At 37.9% G+C, this 20,416-nt stretch overlaps 1 non-coding gene across 1 annotated transcript; it reads left to right on the forward strand.

Annotated features, from left to right (window-relative positions):
* The first annotated feature begins 1,148 nt into the window (after positions 1–1,148).
* On the forward strand, positions 1,149–16,058 carry LOC126824093 (uncharacterized). The gene is made up of 5 exons (XR_008788663.1): positions 1,149–1,702; positions 11,885–12,009; positions 13,448–13,501; positions 14,762–14,829; positions 15,922–16,058. It is a non-coding gene; the product is annotated as an uncharacterized LOC126824093 (transcript).
* Positions 16,059–20,416: the final 4,358 nt, after the last annotated feature.

Genomic DNA, 20,416 nt, shown 5'->3' on the forward strand with positions numbered 1-20,416 from the left:
TTCGGGGTGGATCAATTTGACTGAAATTTTCAGCAAATTCCCTTTACATTATCTAATTTTTAACTATTATAGTGAGAACTGCCAGCTCTTTATCTAATCTCCCATTAAACGTTTTTTTTCCTGTACTACCGTGTAATTACATGCCTTGTATATAATAACGACGGATGTGGTGAGTGTAGGAAAGGCGTGTCACAGGTCAAAAATATTATACACCTTGATGCTTGAAGGCCCTAGGCTTCCGCCTGCCAAGCCTACAGGTAGATCTCGCACCACATAGTTCCGCTGTCCGGGCAAAATTATCTTTTCTCGCATGTCACTCGTCACCATAGAAATCAAACAGACGAAATGTTTTTACAATAGAGTCCTTAAAGTTACAATTTCATATTTTCTAAGAAAGTCAAAACATAATTATTTCTATGTCTTTTGCTCAATAGGTTGTCAACTCATTATTATACGATCATAGGTGTCATTCTCACACTTAAAACTCATTTACACCGGAACTAATAACACAATTACCTCCCAATTACCTCCCTTGTTTTCTATTCTCCGCCATGGAGTAGTTATCTTCAAACGTTTGAATTTGAAGATGAAAATAATATTTTTGCCAATTTCTCAACTGGCAATAGTTGATTATAGGATTAATAGGATTATTCTTTAACAAGGTAGGACTGTTAATAGATACCATCTATTTTAAGGCTTTATTTTAATAAATTTTAAAAATATAACTTAAAAATATGAAATTTATTTATCTGTGAGAGCCGAAAGGAAATGTGGTCTGAGGTCTGTGTTGCATTTTGGAGTTGCGTCCCTTTAATCACTAACTAATCATGGCTACTCGGTTAGATCTATTTTTTAAGGCCAACTCAATTTTCGTTAACGTCACTAAGATGTAAATACGGTAGGGCACGTGATTATTGGCGAGATTGTAGGTTAGGTTTAGCCTAAGCGTTAGGGCTAGGTCTAGGTCCAGGGTTAGGGTTAGGGTTGGGATTAGCGCTAACCCTGTTTACATCTCGTGACCTTTGTTTGACCAAACTTCAAGTTGGCCTTTTCAAATAGTTCTAACCCATAATCATTCCTGTCGGAGTTGAACAACTGTTGCGTCCTGGTGAAAGAGACTATTTGTTGGGGGAAACCCTACAAGGATCCTTTAGTATCACCTGTTACATGTCTTAATTGACTGCACGTAAACAATTTACTCCTTACGGATACGAAAGAAAACAGGAAATAGCCTATATAACGTACTTTAAAAGGCTATAACGCCATAATGACAATTAACTCGCTTGCCATGAATGATGATTAATTAATGAATACCGGTACAGATAAAGATTGTGAATCACATTCCGGTCGGGCCTTTCATTTGTACAAAGGTCAGGTCAAATTGAAGGCTGACAGTCTTGAGTATACTATTAGATAATATGACTTTATGAAACGAAAAACATCTCGACAAATCAAACGCAATATATCGATCTAGTTAACTGTGTCAGTTTTGTTATTTAGCGTTACACTCAGCCAGCTGTTATTGACTCAATATCAAAAGTCAAAGGGTCTATTATTGTTGTTGTTTTATTGACGATGCGAGGCCTGTGAATTTGATGCTTTAGTGATAGTAGCCTAATATTTGGGGTACCGGTAACTAAAAAAGATGGAGTTAACAGCTACAGATTCGTCTGCCAGTAATGGTAGGATAACAATAGCACAGGTTTGTCCTTTATTAGATTTTACTTATTTTAAGATCAATGACCTTAATACGGTTGATTATTGAATTTTCCCTTGTGGTGGACAATGTTAAAGGGACTATCCCGATTTGAACAGAGTCTCAAAAATAAAAGTCTGAGTACGTATGAAATTTAAACGCCAAATTATAGAGGAATGGTGTATTTACCTTGTCTCAAACTTTCAGCTCAAAATATTGAGTTGTTTGGACATGAATGTCAAAACTGCTTATCCGGACACGTAAACCCTTTTAAGATTTCGGGTCAAATTTTTCATTGAGTGACCTGATAATCGATTCCCGTTCCTGTAGGGGTCTATACAATGAATGACCCATGAGCTGTACTTGATAACGAAAGGTAAATTTCACCTACACATTATTTTTATAAAATAAAAGTCTGGTTTTATCCAGACACCGCACTATACAGGGTGGGACACCATTTTCTATTTCCAGATGAAGGCTGACGGGTTTAAGTTGTTCGAAAACGCATCACATAGCTTGAGTTAGTTGCTCGGTCCTAAGGTAGGGGATTTTAACACAAAATTAAGCAGCTGTTTTATTCTCCAAAATATTATCGGGATTGGCCCTTTAAATGAAATGAAAATGAGAATTTAACATCTGATTTATCTAATCAATGCTGTGTACTATGTATGAGAGAAATTTAACCCAGGCAGCACTGGCTGCTACGTCCTACTTTTAAAAGTAAACGTGAATCTTCAATAAAATGTTACTTAACATTGAAAGGATAAAAGCGAATGGTTAAAGAGAAATAATGTTCACATACTGACACAAACTAGGTCATTTTGGGACTAACATATGGTTCAACTTTATTTCGGGACTAACTTATGGTTCAACTATATTTCAATAATTTGCTTCTACACAATTATGGTCTTTAACTGTGGGAGGAAGTAATAGACAGTCCATGTACAAGCATATACGATTGAAACCATGACCATGCCACTTAACTCTGACCCGCATGATCTGCAGTGCTTTACAAAGAGTGATCTAGCTGCCTAACTTATTAGGAGGGGAGGGGGGTTGCTGTATGGTTTAAAGTATGTGCTTTAGATTTTAAGGTCTGCCACTTGAGTCAAGTGCCGTGGTTTCAATTCTCGCTTGTATGTGACAAGTAGCGTCCCCATTCTCTCACTCTATAGAGATAAAATAACTGCCTGTCTGTCTCCCCATGTACCTCTCTCCCTCTCCATCTTTCTTTAAGATCGGGGGTCACGGTGGCTAGGTGGGTAAGTCGCTGGCTCGCTAGCCGGTAGGTCGGGTGTACCACTGCATTGGCCGAGAAAGTTCATCAAGATTTTCCAGCGTGGTTCACCCTTGTCAGTGATGTAGGACGGAGGGCCTGACAAGGACAGCTGTCTAGTCATTAGGATGAGACGAAAAACCGAGGTCCTGTGTACACATTGGCATGCACGTAAAAGATCCCTTGACAGTTGGAATTCGATTTTAGACTAGGCCGTTGTGCCGCTGTCCGGGCAAAATTTCCCTCATAGCACACTGTATGGCGTATGCCCGTCTTCATTAGCCCAATTCGGAGCAAAATTTAACAGTAGGACGTTAAACCCCATTTCATTTCAGTTGTCTTTAAGATCCTGACATAAGCTCTCTCTCTCTCTCTCTCTTTCTCATTTTAGTTGACATATGTTAACTAATATGTTAAAATAAAAAAAAATGCAAACATACATTTTATAGTATAGGACGGACATTAAAGATACATTATGGGAGGGGGGGTTGGATGGCTGAATGGTTAGCGTGCGCGCGCTGTATCATAAAGTCTGTCATTGAGTCGACTGGCGTGGTTTCGAATCCCCAGTTGTACATGACAAGGAGTAGGGTCGCCTGTCCAACCTCGTGGGTTTTCTCCGGGTTCTCCGGTTTCCTCCCACTGCTAAAGACCCCTATGTGCAAGCGAATTATTGAAATAGAATTAAACAATATGTTAGTCCCGAAATGACCTAGTTTGTGTCGAGTGGACGTTAAACCCCATTTCTCTCTCTCATATTATGGGAGATTTTAATAGAGAGTTGGCCATTCTTGCTATAACATTCAAAAATATATGATGTAAGAAGAATATATTGAAAATTTCAGTCAAATTACTTTATTCTGAACAAAGTTATCACTATTGTAATTTTTGACTAGAAATAGGAGTCAACTCTCTCTTCACCGTCTCCGAGAATAGACAATCGTTTGATTGACAGGCGTTAACTCCGGCTTCATAACCTCGATTATCAAGTAACGTTTTCAATGGCTGTGGTTTGAGACGGGGTTGCAATTCAAATCGTATCACATTTATTTTTACTACAAATTAAAAAAATAACACTTTTAATATATATAGATAAGAAGCGAAAGTTTGAAAGGAATGGACCAAATCAATGAGGCATAATTATAGCCGACTTCTTGTTAGCCTGCGTGTACTCTTGTACTGTAACTGGTAGGCCTACGTAACTCCCGAACAGTGATCCAATGGAGCTGCAATTCAACTGGGGTGATGTTAGCTGCGATGTTTATCAATTTCTATAATTTTTCTGTAAACGCAAGTTATAAAAGAGCGTATAATACCGACATCCAAACTCTCATTTTAACCACAACTAAACATAATATCAAGGCCGTATATCGAACTTTCAATCAAATTGACTGACATGCGGCCTCGCTCAACAGCGGCCTCGCTTCGTACAATCTATCATTTAGCCTCGATCTAAAATTATTTCCGGGAGTATGACGTCAACGTAACGGCTAATCTCCGCCTACGACGCCATTTAAAAATTTAATCAATCAGCGAAATCCTGTTTAAATCCAAGCCGAATCCAAGCCATCCGTGGGTCTACAGAGTTGATTTTGTGCTTGTTGTGTAAATAAAGATCTAATTTATAATTTCTATGACATCTGAAGCCTAAATAAAGACTTGCAATAATCAGATTTAGCTCATGCATAATGTATGTTTAAATGAATGTAATAAAGCTCTCATATGTACCAACTTTATAGATACACTATGTAATATTTAGATAAAGACCTTGACAATGTCGCTATAATGTTCCAAAAATAGATAATGCAGAATAAATATATTGAAAATTTCATTCAAATTACTTTATTTTGAGCAAAGTTATCAATGGTTGTAGTTTTCACAAGATGTGTGTATCTGTAGGAATTCCTGTCAGGAATTTTGGTCATGTCATATAACTTTTCTAATTCTTAGACTATGTGATGTGATGTGATTCTCGTCAGGTTGAAAACTACAAGCCTAGTATACATGTTGCCATCCCAGGATGTAAATGATTCAAACCATACGTACAGGAATTGGAAGTAGTAAGGAGACTATTTCCTTTGGTATAGTCAAATAGATCTCACTTCCTCCATAAACCAGTGGAGGAAATCTTTTATCTTTCATATTATTTCTTGGTTCAGATTTTAGTTTTTTTTACCATATTCTACACAACTTTAAACGCGAATAATTCTGTGTATGAGACGGGGGACATAATAACATGTATCATTTGGGAAGTTCACATAATATTCTTTCTAGAAGATCTGATACCATTTCTCATTTGATGAGTTCACATAGTGTGCTTACTCTTTCTAGAAGATCTGATGCCACTTCTTACTGGACGTGAAAAATTCTGTGTATGAGACAAGGAGTGTCTTCTCTTTCTGTAACATTTGTTAACATGTATCATTTGAGGAGTTCATATTGTATTCTTTGTAGAACACCTGGTACCATTTCTCAATCGAGAAGTTCACATAGTTATGTTTACACTTTATAGAACACCCGATACCACTTATCATCTGAGGAGTTCACATAGTATGTTTACTCTTTCTAGAACATCTGGTACCATTTCTCATTCGAGAAGTTCACATAGTATGATTACTCTTTCTAGAACATCTGGTACCATTTCTACATATGATGAGTTCACATAGTATGTTTACTCTTTCTAGAACATCTGGTACCATTTCTCATTCGAGAAGTTCACATAGTATGTTTACTCTTTCTGTATCATTTGTTAACATGTATCATTTGGGGAGTTCACATAGTATGTTTACTCTTTATAGAACACCTCATACCATTGGAGAAGTTCACATAGTATTCTTTGTAGAACATATCATACCATTTCACATTCGAGAAGTTCACATAGCATGTTTCCTCTTTCTAGAACACCTGATACCAATACCATTTCTCATTGGACGAGTTCACATAGTAAGTTAACTCTTTATAGAACACCCAATACCACTTATCATTTGAGGAGTTAACATAGTACATTTGATCCCATTTCTCATTTGAGGAGTTGACAAAGATAATAAATTTTGTTGTTGAGCACTTTTATTGGTTCTGTTGGTGTGATAAATTAAAGCTACACATAACTGGGTGTTTGAGGTTTGTCGTTGCATTTTAGATTATATTTTAGTCCCAAAATGACCTAGTTTGTGTTGAGTGGACGATGAACCTGATTTCAATGTTCCTTTGAACTCTTACTGCTTGTTGTTGTTCTTAGTGTTTAACGTGCGCTTCCACCAAAGGTGATATCGCAGACAAGAACTTGTACTGCTACCTAAATACAGTATACGCTTGCCATGGTAATGTGTTAAACATCTAAAACAGTGTTTCTTTCTGCGTGTAGCCCCTGGGGGTATGAAGAATGAAAGCGGGGGGGGGGGGGGGGGGGGGGTACGAGATATGGTGTCAAATTCAATACTGTATAGATGAGAGAGAGAGAGAGAGAGAGAGAGAGAGAGAGAAAATGAAATGGGGTTTAAGTCCAATTGACACAAACTAGGTCATTTCGGAACCAACACATGGTTCAGTTGTATTTCAATAATTCGTTTGTGTGTGTAGGGTCCTTTAGCAGTGGGAGGAAACCGAAGGACCCGGAGAAAACCCACGAGGTTAGACAGACGACCCTACTCCTTGTCACGTACAAGTAGGGAATCGAAACCAGTTGACTCAATGACAGACCTTACGATTGAACGGACATGTGCTAACCAATCGGCCATCCAACCCCCCTGATTGTCGGTGTACTGTGTATGTACAGTTGTACTTGAAAGCCATTATTCATGTATTCTATTCAGTATATTTGTATGTATTCAACGTATTGATGCAATGTCTATTTTCTGTCCGCAGGTTTATCTTGTAGATTTTTGTTTTACGTGTAGTGCAGTCCTCCTGCTCTTACTATTATACTGTATTTCATATCAATTATTATAATTCCATTTTAATTGCGTAAGTAATTTTAGACAGAGGTACGGGGAAATATTATGAAAGCTCAAGGGGTACGAGCACATAAAAAGGTCAAGAACCACTGATCTAAAACAGTGATGTTAAATTAAATCAAGAGAGAAAGAGAGAAATGGGGTTTAACATCCACTCGACACAAACTAGGTCATTTCGGGACTAACATATGGTTTAATTTTATTTACATAATTCGCTTGCGTGTAGGGGTCTTTAGCAGTGGGAAGAAACCGGAGGACCCGGAGATAACCCACGAGGTTGGACAGGCGACCCTACTCCTTGTCACATACAACCGGGGAATCGAAACCACGCCACTTGACTCAATGACAGACTTTATGATACAGCGCACGCATGCTAACCATTCAGGCATCCAACCCCCCAAATTAAATCAAACCTTCACTGATTCAGGATATAGTTGTTCGGATGGAACGTAAAGGAACCTTTGACAGTTTGAAATATGCATAGGTCATAGGTCATAGGTCACATCGCTGCTGTCCAGGCAAAATTTCTCTCATAGCACATTGTATGGCGTAAGCCCATCTTCATTAGCCCACTATATGAGCAGAAAAGTAGGATATTAAACCCAATTTCATTTCATTAGTATTTATGGGAGATTCGATAACGAGTTGGCAGTTCTCACTATAATAGTTAAAAACTAGATAAGGTAAAGGCAATTTGCGGAAAATATCATTCAAATTGATCCACTGTGAACCCAGAACTAAGCGAATGAAATTTCTGCCTAGCCTCGGTCATCATTACTAAAGTCAGTACGTTAAACAGCATAGTCTCGATTATCCATTTAATCGTTTAATCGAGAAGGCAAGTTATGCAGTAAATCGGACCACAATCCACTTAAGATTGCAGGCTAGCGATGCCATCTAAAGTTGATTAATGTCTAATTAATGTCTGGATAAGTTAATTAATGTCTAATTAATAATTTAGATAACGTTTTAGGCCTAAAGAAAGACCTGCAATAGACAGATAAAGGTTATTAAATACATGGGGGGTTGAATGGCCGAATGGTTAGCACGTGCGCGCTATATCATAAGGCCTGTTATTGAGTCAACTGGCGTGGTTTTGATTCCCCGGTTGTACATGACAAGGATTAGGGTCGACTGTCCAACCTCGTGGGTTTTCTACGGGTCCTCCGGTTTCCTCCCACTGCTAAAGACCCCTACGCACAAGCGAATTATTGAAATAAAATTAAACCATATGTTAGTCCCGAAATGACCTAGTATGTGTCGAGTGGACGTTAAACCCCATTGCTTTCTGTCTCTCTCTTTATTAAATACATATATAGGGGATCATGTGGCTAAGTGAGTAAGACGCTGGCTCGCTATCCTGGAGGTCGGGTGTTCGATCCCTGCAGTGGCCGAAAAAGTTCATCCAGATTTGGGGGGTTGGGTGGCTGAATGGTTAGCGTGCGCGCGCTGTATCATAAAGTCTGTCATTGAGTCAACTGGCGTGGTTTCGAATTCCCGGTTGTACGTGGCAAGGAGTAGGGTCGCCTGTCCAACCTTGTGGGTTTTCTCCAGGTCCTCCGGTTTCCTCCCACTGCTAAAGATCCCTACGCGCAAGCGAATTATTGAAATAAAATTAAACCATATGTTAGTCCCGAAATGCGTGGACGTTAAACCCCATTTCTCTCTCTCTCATCCAGATTTTCCGGCGTGGTTTCCCCTTGTCAGTGGTGCAGGACGGAGGGCCTGACAAGGACAGCTGTCTAGTCGTTCGGATGGGACGAAAAAAACGAGGTCCCGTGTACACATTGGCGTGCACGTAAAAGATCCCTTGGCATAGCACACTGTATATGTCCGTCTCCATTAGCCCAGTTTGGGAGCAGAACTGTAGGACGTTAAACCCCATTTCATTTCATTTCGTTAGTATTTAAAGGTTAAACAACGGACAGAACAGTAAGACGTTAAAACTCCATTTCATTTGGTTAGTATATAAAGGTTATTAAATACATATATAGGTAAAACAACAGACATGTGCAGATCATTTATATAAATTCTCTCTCTAATAAAAATAAGCTCTTGTAATTGAAGCCAAAATGGTAAACTGGGTCAAGTTTTGTGTTGGTGACTTCAATGAAATGTTGTAAAGTCTATGAGAGAATGACCCATGGGATGTATGGTAGCCATTATATTCAACAACTTTATTATATATCCTTCCGACAGAGTTCCGTCTTATTTTTAGAGATTATTTAACCAAATTCACCCTTAGAAATGTTTCATTTTTTGTTTCGAGCTCTGTCACAAAGTATTGTATCAGATTTCTGTAGTTAGATTTTACCTTGAGAAAAACGTTTTAAATTGTGACATTTTTACTTTTTTGTTGACTCAGCAATACATATATTAAGTTTTAAAGTTGTTCTTTTCGAATGGCTTGTTGTGTTCACAGGATTAGAATATAAATATTTGTAATATGTTCAGCAAAACATAGATAAGCCATTTTCAGTTTTTGTGGGTTCACTGCTGTTCTTGTCGTGTTTTCTTGTGTTCACTGCAGTTCTGATTTTTATTGTGTTCACTGCTGTTCTTGTTCAGATTTTTGTGTGTTCACTGCTGTTCTTGTGTTGTTTTTCTGTGTTTTCACTGCTGTGCTTGTGGATTTCTTGTGTGTTCATTGCTGTTCTGATTTTTATTGTGTTCACTGCTGTTCTTGTGCTGATTTTTGTGTGTTAACTGCTGTTCTTGTGCTGGTATTTTGTGTGTTCACTGCTGTTCTGGTGTTGTCTTGTGTGTGTTCACTGGATTAGAATTAAAATATTAATGTGCCAATGGTTAAAAGTGAAGGTTTTGACACAGAAGAAAGAGATAATTGTGATAAAACTGTGATTTAATGTATGCTAAAATTACAAAAATAAATTGATTCTAATTTGAAAAAAAATCTGGTGTGTCATAGTGCATTTAAATATTTTTTGTCATCTCTGCATTTGATTTTGGTGTTGAATTATAAAAATGGTTTATCTATATATGTAATAGATAATATTGGAATTCATAAAAGAAAAATTTATGAGATATGTGATTTAGATTAGAGATTATCTTTAGAGATAACATTAGTGCTGATCGAGGTGACAATAGTGAAACACAAACATGTGTTGAATATCTTAACTTAAACGGAGAAGTTGTAGCACATCATATGTCTGTGTTGGAAACAATCAAAATGAAGTTAGAATTTGTTAAAATGGTCTTAATGAAGGTAAATAGTTGAATTAGGCATCAAATTTCATCAACTTGTTTGCTTTTTTTTTTATGACATTAAGGATTTTGAAGTGGGATCCATCTGTTCGTTCTTTTTGTTGTGGGAGCCACAGTGAGTAAGGCCGAGAAAGTTCTTCAGGATTTTCCGGTGTGGTTTCCTCTCGTCAGTGGTGCTGGACTAGTCGTTTGGGTGGTACGAAAAACCGAGGGTCTGTGTACACATTGGCATGCGCGTAAAAGATACCTCAAGAGTTATAATTCAATTTGAGATTAGGCCATAGTGCCAAATTGTCCTCATAGCAAGCTGTATAGGTAATGCCCATCGGTATTAGCCCACTCGGTGGACAACAGTTGGAATAAACCTCATTTCATGTCATATCATTTTCTTTTCTCCCCAATCTGATAAAAACACAGATCCCATTTCGTTTCGTATACTTCAAAATTTCGTTTTACTTGTCTTTACTACGCTAGGATCTGGAAGAGTTGTTATGTAACAGGCTCTCTGGTTGGTATGAGGAAATAGCCAATGAAAAGGCCTGTTACGGCGAGTTTTTGGTGTGCTGCGCAGCGCAGGGAACTGTGGGTAAACCACTAGAAACGTCAACGCTAATTGATTAATCATTGTCTGACGTCATAGGGTCAAAACCCGCTCGTATGAACCCTGATGCGACCTCCCACTACAACTGGTCAGATCTTCATGTAGTAGAGACCATCGAAAGTATAAAAACCAAGTGAAACATAGATCTGTATTCTAATCATATTGGGTTTAAGGTATAACATATTTTTGATTCGGGGGATCACGTGGCTAAGTGGGTAAGACGCTAGCTCGCTAGCCTGGAGGTCGGGTGTTCGATCCCTGCATTGGCCGAGAAAGTTCATCCAGATTTTCCGGCGTGGTTCTCCCTTGTCAGTGATGCAGGACGGAGGGGCTGACAAGGAAAGCTGTCTAGTCGTTCGGATGGGACAAAAAACCGAGGTCCCGTGTACACATTGGCGTGCACGTAAAAGATCCCTTGGCAGTTGGAATTCGATATAAGAGTAGGCCATAGTGCCGCTGTCCGGGCAAAATTTCCCTCATAGCACACTGTATGGCGTATGCCCGTCTTCATTAGCCCAGGTTAGGAGCAGAACAGTAGGACGTTAAACTCCATTTCATTTCATTTCATTTTCATTTATTTTTGATTCTCAGCTTGTACGCAACAATGAATAGGGTCGCCTTTCCAACCTCACAGGTTTTCTCTGGTTCCTCTGGTTTCCTCCTACTGCTAAAGGGGGGGTTGGATGTTTGAATGGTTAGCGTGCGCGCGCTGTATCATAAAGTCTGTCATTGAGTCGACTGGTGTGGTTTCGAATCCCCGGTTGTACGTGACAAGGAGTAGGGTTGCCTGTCCAACCTCGTGGGTTTTCTCCGGGCCCTCTGGTTTCCTCCCACTGCTAAAGACCCCTACGCGCAAGCGAATTATTGAAATAAAATTAAACCATATGTTAGTCCCGAAATGACCTAGTTTGTGTCGAGTGGACGTTAAACCCCATTTCTCTTTCTCTCCCTACTGCTAAAGACCCCATGCGCAAGCAAATGATTGAAACAAATTAAAACCATATATAAGTTCCAAAATGACCTCTCTTTCTTAAAAGCAGTGGTATATAAGGTTCATTTTGGAAACATATATGCCCCTACTTGTAGGACCCAGACAAGAGTATAAAATTTATCTAATATTTATTTTTATATTTCAGGCGAATGGCAATGTTGGAGAAGTAAGAGCATCCCGGACAAATCGCTGTATACATTGGGTTAACGATCATCTACATTTTTTACCTGTATTCACCGTTATCTTCTTTATACTATCACTCTTCTTATCGTAAGTTGATTTCAATCATTTACCTGTATTTACCGTTACCTTCTATATACCTGTATTTACCGCTACCTTCTTTATACTGTCACTCTTCTTATCATAAGTTTACCTATATTTACCGTTACCTTCTATATACTATCTCTCTTCTTATCGTTAGTTTACCTGTATTTACCGTTACCTTCTATATACCTGTATTAACCGTTACCTTCGATATACTATCACTCTTCTTATCGTTTTAAGGGGAGCTGCAGTGGCTCAGTGAGACATTTTGCTTAGCAATTTGGGGAGTTCTATGACCGAATGGTTAGCACGTTCGCGTTGTATCATAAGGTCTGTCATTGAGTCAGCTGCCATGGTTTCGATTCCCCTGTTGTATGTGACAAGGAGTAGGATCAATTGTCCAACCTCGTAGGTTTTCCCCGGGCCCTCCGGTTTCCTCCCACTCCTAAAGACCCCTACACACAAGCTAATTATTGAAATAAAATGGAACCACATGTTATTCCCGAAATGACCTAGTTTGTGTCAAGTGGAAGTTAAACCCCATCTCTCTCTCTCTCTCTCTCTCTCTCTCTCCCTCTCTCTCTCTCCTAGCAATTTCAATTACTATTCAGCAAATTCCAACTTTAAAGGAAGACTTTTTATGTGCATGACAACATGTACATAGAACCTTGTTTTTTCATACCATACGAAGTACTAGACATTGTCATTCATCCATGTGTCATTACCAAACTACTATACAGAACCTGCTTAATTCAATGTTCTGCTATTTACTGGTAAAACTGAAACCCCATAATACCAAATAGTATCTGTACTACTTTAGATGTGCCATATGCTTGTGTGTTTTTTTATGTCTATCTAGATTGTATTTGAGGGCGCCACATTGGCTCAGTGAGTAAAATGCTGGTTCGCTAGCCTGGAGGCCTCGGATCGTTTTTTTTTTTTCAGTGATACAGGTCTACATGCCTGACATAGACGGTTGTTTAGTTGTTCGGATGGTACGAAAAATCAATTTCCTGAGTATCCATTGGTGTGCTCACGAAAGATCCCTTGGCAGTTTGAATTTTGATATAAGAGTATGCAATTTCGCCTCCTTAGCACACTGTTTGCTCGTCTTCAATTAATCCAGTTAGAGCACAACATTAGGTCACTCAACCCCTTTTGATTTCATTTTATTTACCCCCCTGGGCCCTGATTCACGAAATTTTAACTTAAGATAAAATCCAAATTTTAGAAGATACCTCAATTTTGATTGGCTAAGCACTAAAATCAATCTAATATTATCCAATCAAATTACTAAAATTTGGATTTTATCTCAGTTAAGTTTTCGTGAATAAGGGCCCCGTATTGTATAAATATTGTGTTGTCATCCTGTAAATATCAACACATGTTATTGTGTGTTGTGTTGTCTACCTGTGTATATTAACACCTGTTTTTCTCTGTTCAGGTATGGTGTAGCTGTAAGTTACAAACATGTGGAACCAAACTTCCCCTACATCAGGTAAATTATTTTATATTAAATTTGATTTCTGTAATTTTCCTTCAAAATTCTGTATGAACCTGCAATTTGAAAGGTCATCCTAATTTAAAAAAGGGCCATTTCCTGATCTCAAATCAAATTTTATAATGTGGTCGTATATTGTTGCTGTCCCCGTCTGTATGGCCGGCGGTAATGGGCCTTCTACAGGCTAAAGTTAATATCCGATTGACATTAAATTTATACATAGTGTTTAAGGTCATGAGGCAAAGAAGCCTATTGGTTTTCAAAAATTTCTGATAATTACTGCCAGAGTTATGGCCCTTGATCACTTTGAAAAATCTTGTGGATACTCTAGAGGCGAAAGTTAATATCCTAGTGACTTTAAATTGATACACAGTGTTTGACATCAAGAGACAAAGAAGCCTATTGATTTTCAAAGATATCTAATAATTACTACCAGAGTTATGGCCCTTGATCACTCTGAAAAATCTTGTGGATGCTCTGGAGGCTCAAGTTAATATCTGATTGACTTTAAATTTATACAAAGTGTTTAAGGTCATGAGACGAAGAAGACTATTGATTTTCAATGATTTCCAATGATTATAGCAATTGATATATAATGTTTTTGTATGCTAAATGTTAGAATAGGGCCGAACTAGAAGCCAAATGGGTTGATACTCTTAATCATATTTTAGTGTGTTGTAAATGGTTCATTTCTGACTAAAGAAAAAATATGCGACAACTCTTGTTGACTCCCCGGACAACTTAGCTGCTGTGGGCGTATGTTTCGTTGCCTGACAACCTATTTTATTAATCTTTGTCTGAGAGAAATAATGATGTTGTCTGATATTTTCATACATCGCATTCAAAACATTCCAGAATTTCTGTTACATGTATTGTAGACAATGGAGACAGCCACGACACGCCGAATCAGTATTTAAACATGGTTACAATCAACGTCGGCCATGTGACGGCCGGTACAGAATATTGCACGCGTATAGAATCCACATTATCTCATGATTGGTGTTATAGAGTTGTATACATAGTCGTCAGCAGAGCATTATATTTTAATTATACAGCTGTGTACGAGACTAATGTTATTGTTAATCTTTGATATTTTAGCTATACAGCTGCATATTTGATTAAAAATGATATTGTTAATAATTGATATTTTAGTTATACAGCCATGTATTTGATTAAAAATGATATTGTTAATAATTGATATTTTAGCTATACAGTCGTGTATTTCACTAATGTTATTGTTAATAATTGATATTTTAGCTATACAGCAATATATCCACCAGAACGTGGACTATTTTCACAGCTTATCAACATGGCTTCAGTTATGAGTAAGTAAAAATTAAATTTAACATTAGCCAGACGAATCTGTCCGCCATTAAACTAGCGGCATTGGAATTACATTAAACTGTAGGCACTGTATCTGTATCTTTAGTTTGCTGCCAATATGCCCGACCTCTCCATACCATTATGAAATGGGGTTTAACGTCCTACTGTTCTGTTCGGACTGGGTTAATGAAGACAGACATACACCATACAGTGTGCTATGAGGGATATTTTACCTGGCCTACTCTTTTATCGAATTCCAACAGTGAAGGGATCTTTTACATACATGTAGGGGTCTTTAGCAGTGGGAGGAAACTGGAGAAAACCCACGAGGTTGGACAGGCGACTCTACTCCTTGCCACGTACAACCGGGGATTCGAAACCATGCCAGTTGACTCAATGACAGACTTTATGGTACAGCGTGCACGTGCTAACCATTCGGTCATCAACCCTCCGAATGTTTTAAGATGTGTGCCTTAGATCATAAGGTCTGTCATTGAGACAAGTGACATGGTTTCAATTCCCGTTTGTACGTGACGAGGAGTATTGTTTTCTCCAGAAAACTGGAGGATCCGGTGGCTAGGTGGGTGAGGCGCTGGCTCGCTAGCCTGGGGGTCGGGTGTTCGATCCCTGCATTGGCCAAGAAAGTTCATCCCGATTTTCCGACGTGGTTTCCCCTTGTCAGTGATGCAGGACGGAGGGCCTGACAAGGACAGCTGTCTAGTCCTTCAGATGAGACCAAAAACCGAGGTCCCGTGTAAACATTGGCGTGCACGTAAAAGATCCCTTGACAGTTTGAATTCAATATAAGAGTAGGCGATAGTGTTGCTGCCTGGGCAAAATTTCCCTCATAGCACACTGTATGGCGTATGCCCGTCTTCATTAGCCCAGGTTAGGAGCAGAACAGTAGGACGTTAAAGCTCATTTTATTTCATTTCCAGCAGCTAAAGACCCTTATGTGCAAGCCTAGGTTGTGATCAGTTGATATTTACACCCCCCCTCTCTCTCTCTCTCTCTCTCTCTCTCTCTCTCTCGCTCTCGCTCTCTCTCTAGGCATTACAATTATTAAATGATTAAAAATTATATTTTCTTTCTAGTGGCGTTGAATGTTTTTATCAAGTTTCTGATAACCCTGGATGTGATACGAAGACGAACAGAAAGTGTGGGAAATCGATCCGGTGTTAATAAACTAAATATAGTGACTCTCATCTGTGGTCTTCTGTCAGCCTTCGGTTTATCTATGGTCGCTAATTTTCAGGTACGTTTATTAAATTGTTATTAAAGTATTTAAGGAGCATTAGAAAAAGAGCTGACAGTTCTCACTATAATAGTTAAAAAATAGATAATGAAAACAAGATATTAAAGATACATTATGGGAGATTTGATAACGAGTTGGCAGTTCTCACTATAATAGTTAAAAACTAGATAATGTAAACACGATATTAAAGATACATTATGGGAGATTTGATAACGAGTTGGTAGTTCTCACTATAATAGTTAAAAACTAGATAATGTAAAGGCAGTTTGCTGAAAATATCCGTCAAATTGATCCACTATGAACCGAGAACTAAGCGCTTGAAATTTCATTACTAAAGTCAGTATGATAAACAGCATAGTCTCGATTATCCATTTAATCATTAAATCATGGAGGAAAGTTATGCAGTAAATCGGATTATAATCCACTAAAGATTGCAGGCTAGCGATGCCATCTAGAGTTGATTATGGTCTGGATAGGTTAATTAATATCTAATTAATAATTTAGATAACATTTCAGGTCTAAAGAAAGACCAGCAATAGACAGATTTAGCTCTTGCATGAGGTATGTTTAATGAAGATATTAACGATTCAATTTTAGGCTAACCTCAATCATCATTGCTAACGTTGGTTCTGTAATAAACAAGGTCTCGATTATCCATTTTTACGTTAAATTATCCATCACAAAATGTATTCAAATCCAGTAAATATTTCAAGCTAGCGATGACATCGAGAGTTAATTATGGCCTGGATCAGTTAATTAATGTCTAATTAATAATTTAGATAACATTTAAGGCCTAAAGAAAGACCTGCAATAGGCAGATTTAGCGCTTGCATAATGTATGTTTAATCTTTTAGAGGTATATATTAACTGGATAGAGTAATAAACTATAATACATTCTTATGGAAAAACAGCTATTTATTACGGACATCTTGCCGGAGTACCCTACCACTGAAAATGTCTGGGAGTGGTCATTTTTGATACATACGCCACAAGCTTTATGCGGTTAGTACTTTGATTTTTCACCCAAATAAATAAGTAGCTGTTTTGCCATTAGAATGTGGTGTGTTTCTCAGCATATTCGGTGTTCTATCTGGGGTTTATATCGAATGACTATTTAAATTTAACTAACAACTCGTCAGTAAAACCATCAAATGTGTAATCCAATTATTATTGAACGGATTATCAAAACTACCGTTAAACGTGCTAATGACCCAGATTCTGACTAAGGTATGGTGACTATCATCGTATCGTATTCGTAGCCACAAGTTATAATAATTAACCTGTTCTACGATTCATTGTTTTATAAGTAGGATTTTTTCAAACATGGACCGACTGAAGCCGGCAATAATGAGCCGATTAAGATCGAATGATTGAAATACATTGCATTGTTGTCAATGACTTTCGGTGTTTAACACGAATCAAATTCTAGTTCACAAGGGGAGGTAATTAAAATCACATGATACAAAAATGGAGGTTCTTTCGATATCAATAAAAAAGACCCGTAAATGAGCGTTTACATCTGAATCAGTTTAATACATTTGAATGGATATTCACGAATGGGGCATGTAGATACATGCGGCATATTTTTTTTATGACTTGCTTATCGATGTTCGGGCGGGCGTTACATATTTTTTATTTTTCATCAAGACTAATAAATAGGCCGCACGCGCAACCAATTTTGCGTGCGAGCGGTGCCCGAGAAACAACTTATTTTATTTATGTTGCCTAGTGTATATGAATTTTAGGTACTATTTTTTTTTGCGGATGAATACAGCTGTTCTGTATTGTATTCTGTTGTAGACTGTGAAAATTTTGGATCCATGTGTCGACGCTTTAAATCACATGGATCCATTAAACCTTCTAACTGTTTAATTCCATTTTTTCATTGAAGATTCTTATATTACAAATCTTTCCTTACACTAGAAACGTAATCACTGGGTTCCATTCTGGTCAAGAAAGTTCCCCCGGAATGATCTCCCCTGGCAAGGAAAGTGTCTAGTCATTTGGATTGGACAAAAAAACAAAGTCGCATGTTCATCTTGGCATGCACATGATAGTTGGAATTTGGTTGCTGTCCAGGGCTCTATAAAAGTTGAAAATGTGCCTGCAGGGTCATACTCAAAAGGGGAGTATTCAATTGCCAGGGATACTTATATAGTATGATTGTGGGGGGGGGGCTTATGAAGGCTTCTTGGGTTGGACTCGGCAGAAGAAGAAATTATAAATAATTTTTAGTACCTTTTTATTATGGTTTCTAAATTGTATTAATGTATTATAGATTACTTTAATAATAAAGATTATGTTTGATGTGCATATTGTTGTTGTTTGGGGTTGATATAAACATAGAATAGATGCCTACCAGATACAAACAAGTTCATTAAATCCCTTTGCGCAGCCAGGTTGTCGTTCGTTAAACTTAACTTCCGGTATAATTCGGATACTAACAAGAGTTGTTTCCCTTGACGATGACAAGATATTGATGCACCGTAACTAAAATAACTGTTGTTCTGATGAGGCCTAAATTATTTTCCAATATTCCACTTACAGTGTATTTAAATTAAAAACAAATATCTAATTTACCATTTATTTTAATGCAAAATCAAAACGACAAACTTAACATTTATTTTAATGCAAAATCAAAATGGACTTGTCTGTTTTTGACCGTAGGTCATTGTAGTCTACGGCGGGTTGATTTCTCTGTATATGCACTTTATAATTTTGAAATAAAATAACATCACCACAAACTCGGCAAGAGAATTTGTTCTTTTTTCCACTTGATACTCGATAGGAAGCCATCGTTATAGAATTATCAGGTGTAAGTGTGATTACTACACGGTACTGGTGTTTAGGGGTCGCCGAAGTCACAGGTGATAGTTCATACGTCGCGTGCTATTCTTTTAATCATCGACTGGCATTCTACTAGAATTGTCACTAAATTAAGCAGAGGTCACAAGTGATAGGTCATAAGTCACAGGTGGAATCGCTAACGTCGCATGCTGATGTTTTTATCACCGACTAGCTTATTCTAGTAATTATTATACGGTAATCAAAGTAAACAAAAACAAACAATAGAACAACAACAATAAAAATAAATAGTATTCTTTATTTTACATGATTTACGTGACAGTAATAATTTTTAAAAATGTGCCTGCAAAAAAAGTTTTTTAAAGCAAATCTGCCTGCGCATGTGTGCGGAAATATCGATGCCTGTTGCTGTCCGGGCAAAATTTTCCTATAGCACCTTGTATGGTGTATGCCTGTTTTCATTAGCCCAGTCGGAGCAGAACAATAGGACATTAAACCCCATTTTATTTCATTTTCATTGCTCTTGGCATCTGTTTTATTGACAGGCAACCTATTTTTTTTTAATGTATTCAGATTTATTTTTTTAATTTATTTTTCAGACAGTTGTGATGAGACCTGGACATTATATAGGTGCTGGTCTGGCGTTCCTGTGTGGAACTATATATTGTTGGTTACAGTCTGTGTTGTCATGGAAACTGAAACAAGTAGAAGAATGTCCATATAATCGTAAAATCAGTTTGATCCAGTTTATCATGAGTTTTATTTTAACGTCGTTCTTTATCACATGTATCCTTTACTAAAACAACGACGTGGTTTCTCCTTGTCAGTGGTGCAGAACGGAGGGCCTGACAGGGACAGCTGTGTAGTCCTTTGGATGATACGAAAAACCGATATACGAGAAGGCGATAGTGCTGCTGCCCCGGCAAAATTTCCCTCATAGCACACTGTATGGCGTATGCCCGTTTTCGTTAGCCCAGTATAGGAGGAGAACAGTAGGACGTTAAACCCCATTTCATTTCATTTCATTTACTAAAACAAATATTCTGATGACAGAGTCCCAATCCGTTTTACAGAGGTATTACATAAGTCTTCTAATAACTCTTAGTTCCCCCTTGTCAGTAATGCCGGAAGGAGGGCCTGACAAGGACAGCTGTCTAGTCCTTCGGATGAGAAGAAAAACTGAGGTCCTGTGTACACATTGGCGTGCACGTAAAAGATCACTTGACAGTTGGAATTTGCTATAAAAGTAGGCCGTAGTGCCGCTGTCCTGGCAAAATTTCCCTCCTAGCACACTGTTCGGCGTATGCCCATATTCATTAGCCCAGTTTAGGTGTAGAACAGTAGGATGTTAAACCCCATTTCATTTCATTTCATTGCATTTCTAGAAATAATTATTCATGACATTAAATAAATTACCGTCTTCATTAGACCAGTTTAGGAGTAGAACAGTAGGACGTTAAACCCCATTTCATATCATTTCATTTCTAATAACTCTGTAAAAGATAACTGCTTTCATGCTGCGTCAATCA

The sequence above is a fragment of the Patella vulgata genome, chromosome 6, assembly GCF_932274485.2.
Source record: "Patella vulgata chromosome 6, xgPatVulg1.2, whole genome shotgun sequence".
NCBI lineage: Eukaryota > Metazoa > Mollusca > Gastropoda > Patellidae > Patella > Patella vulgata.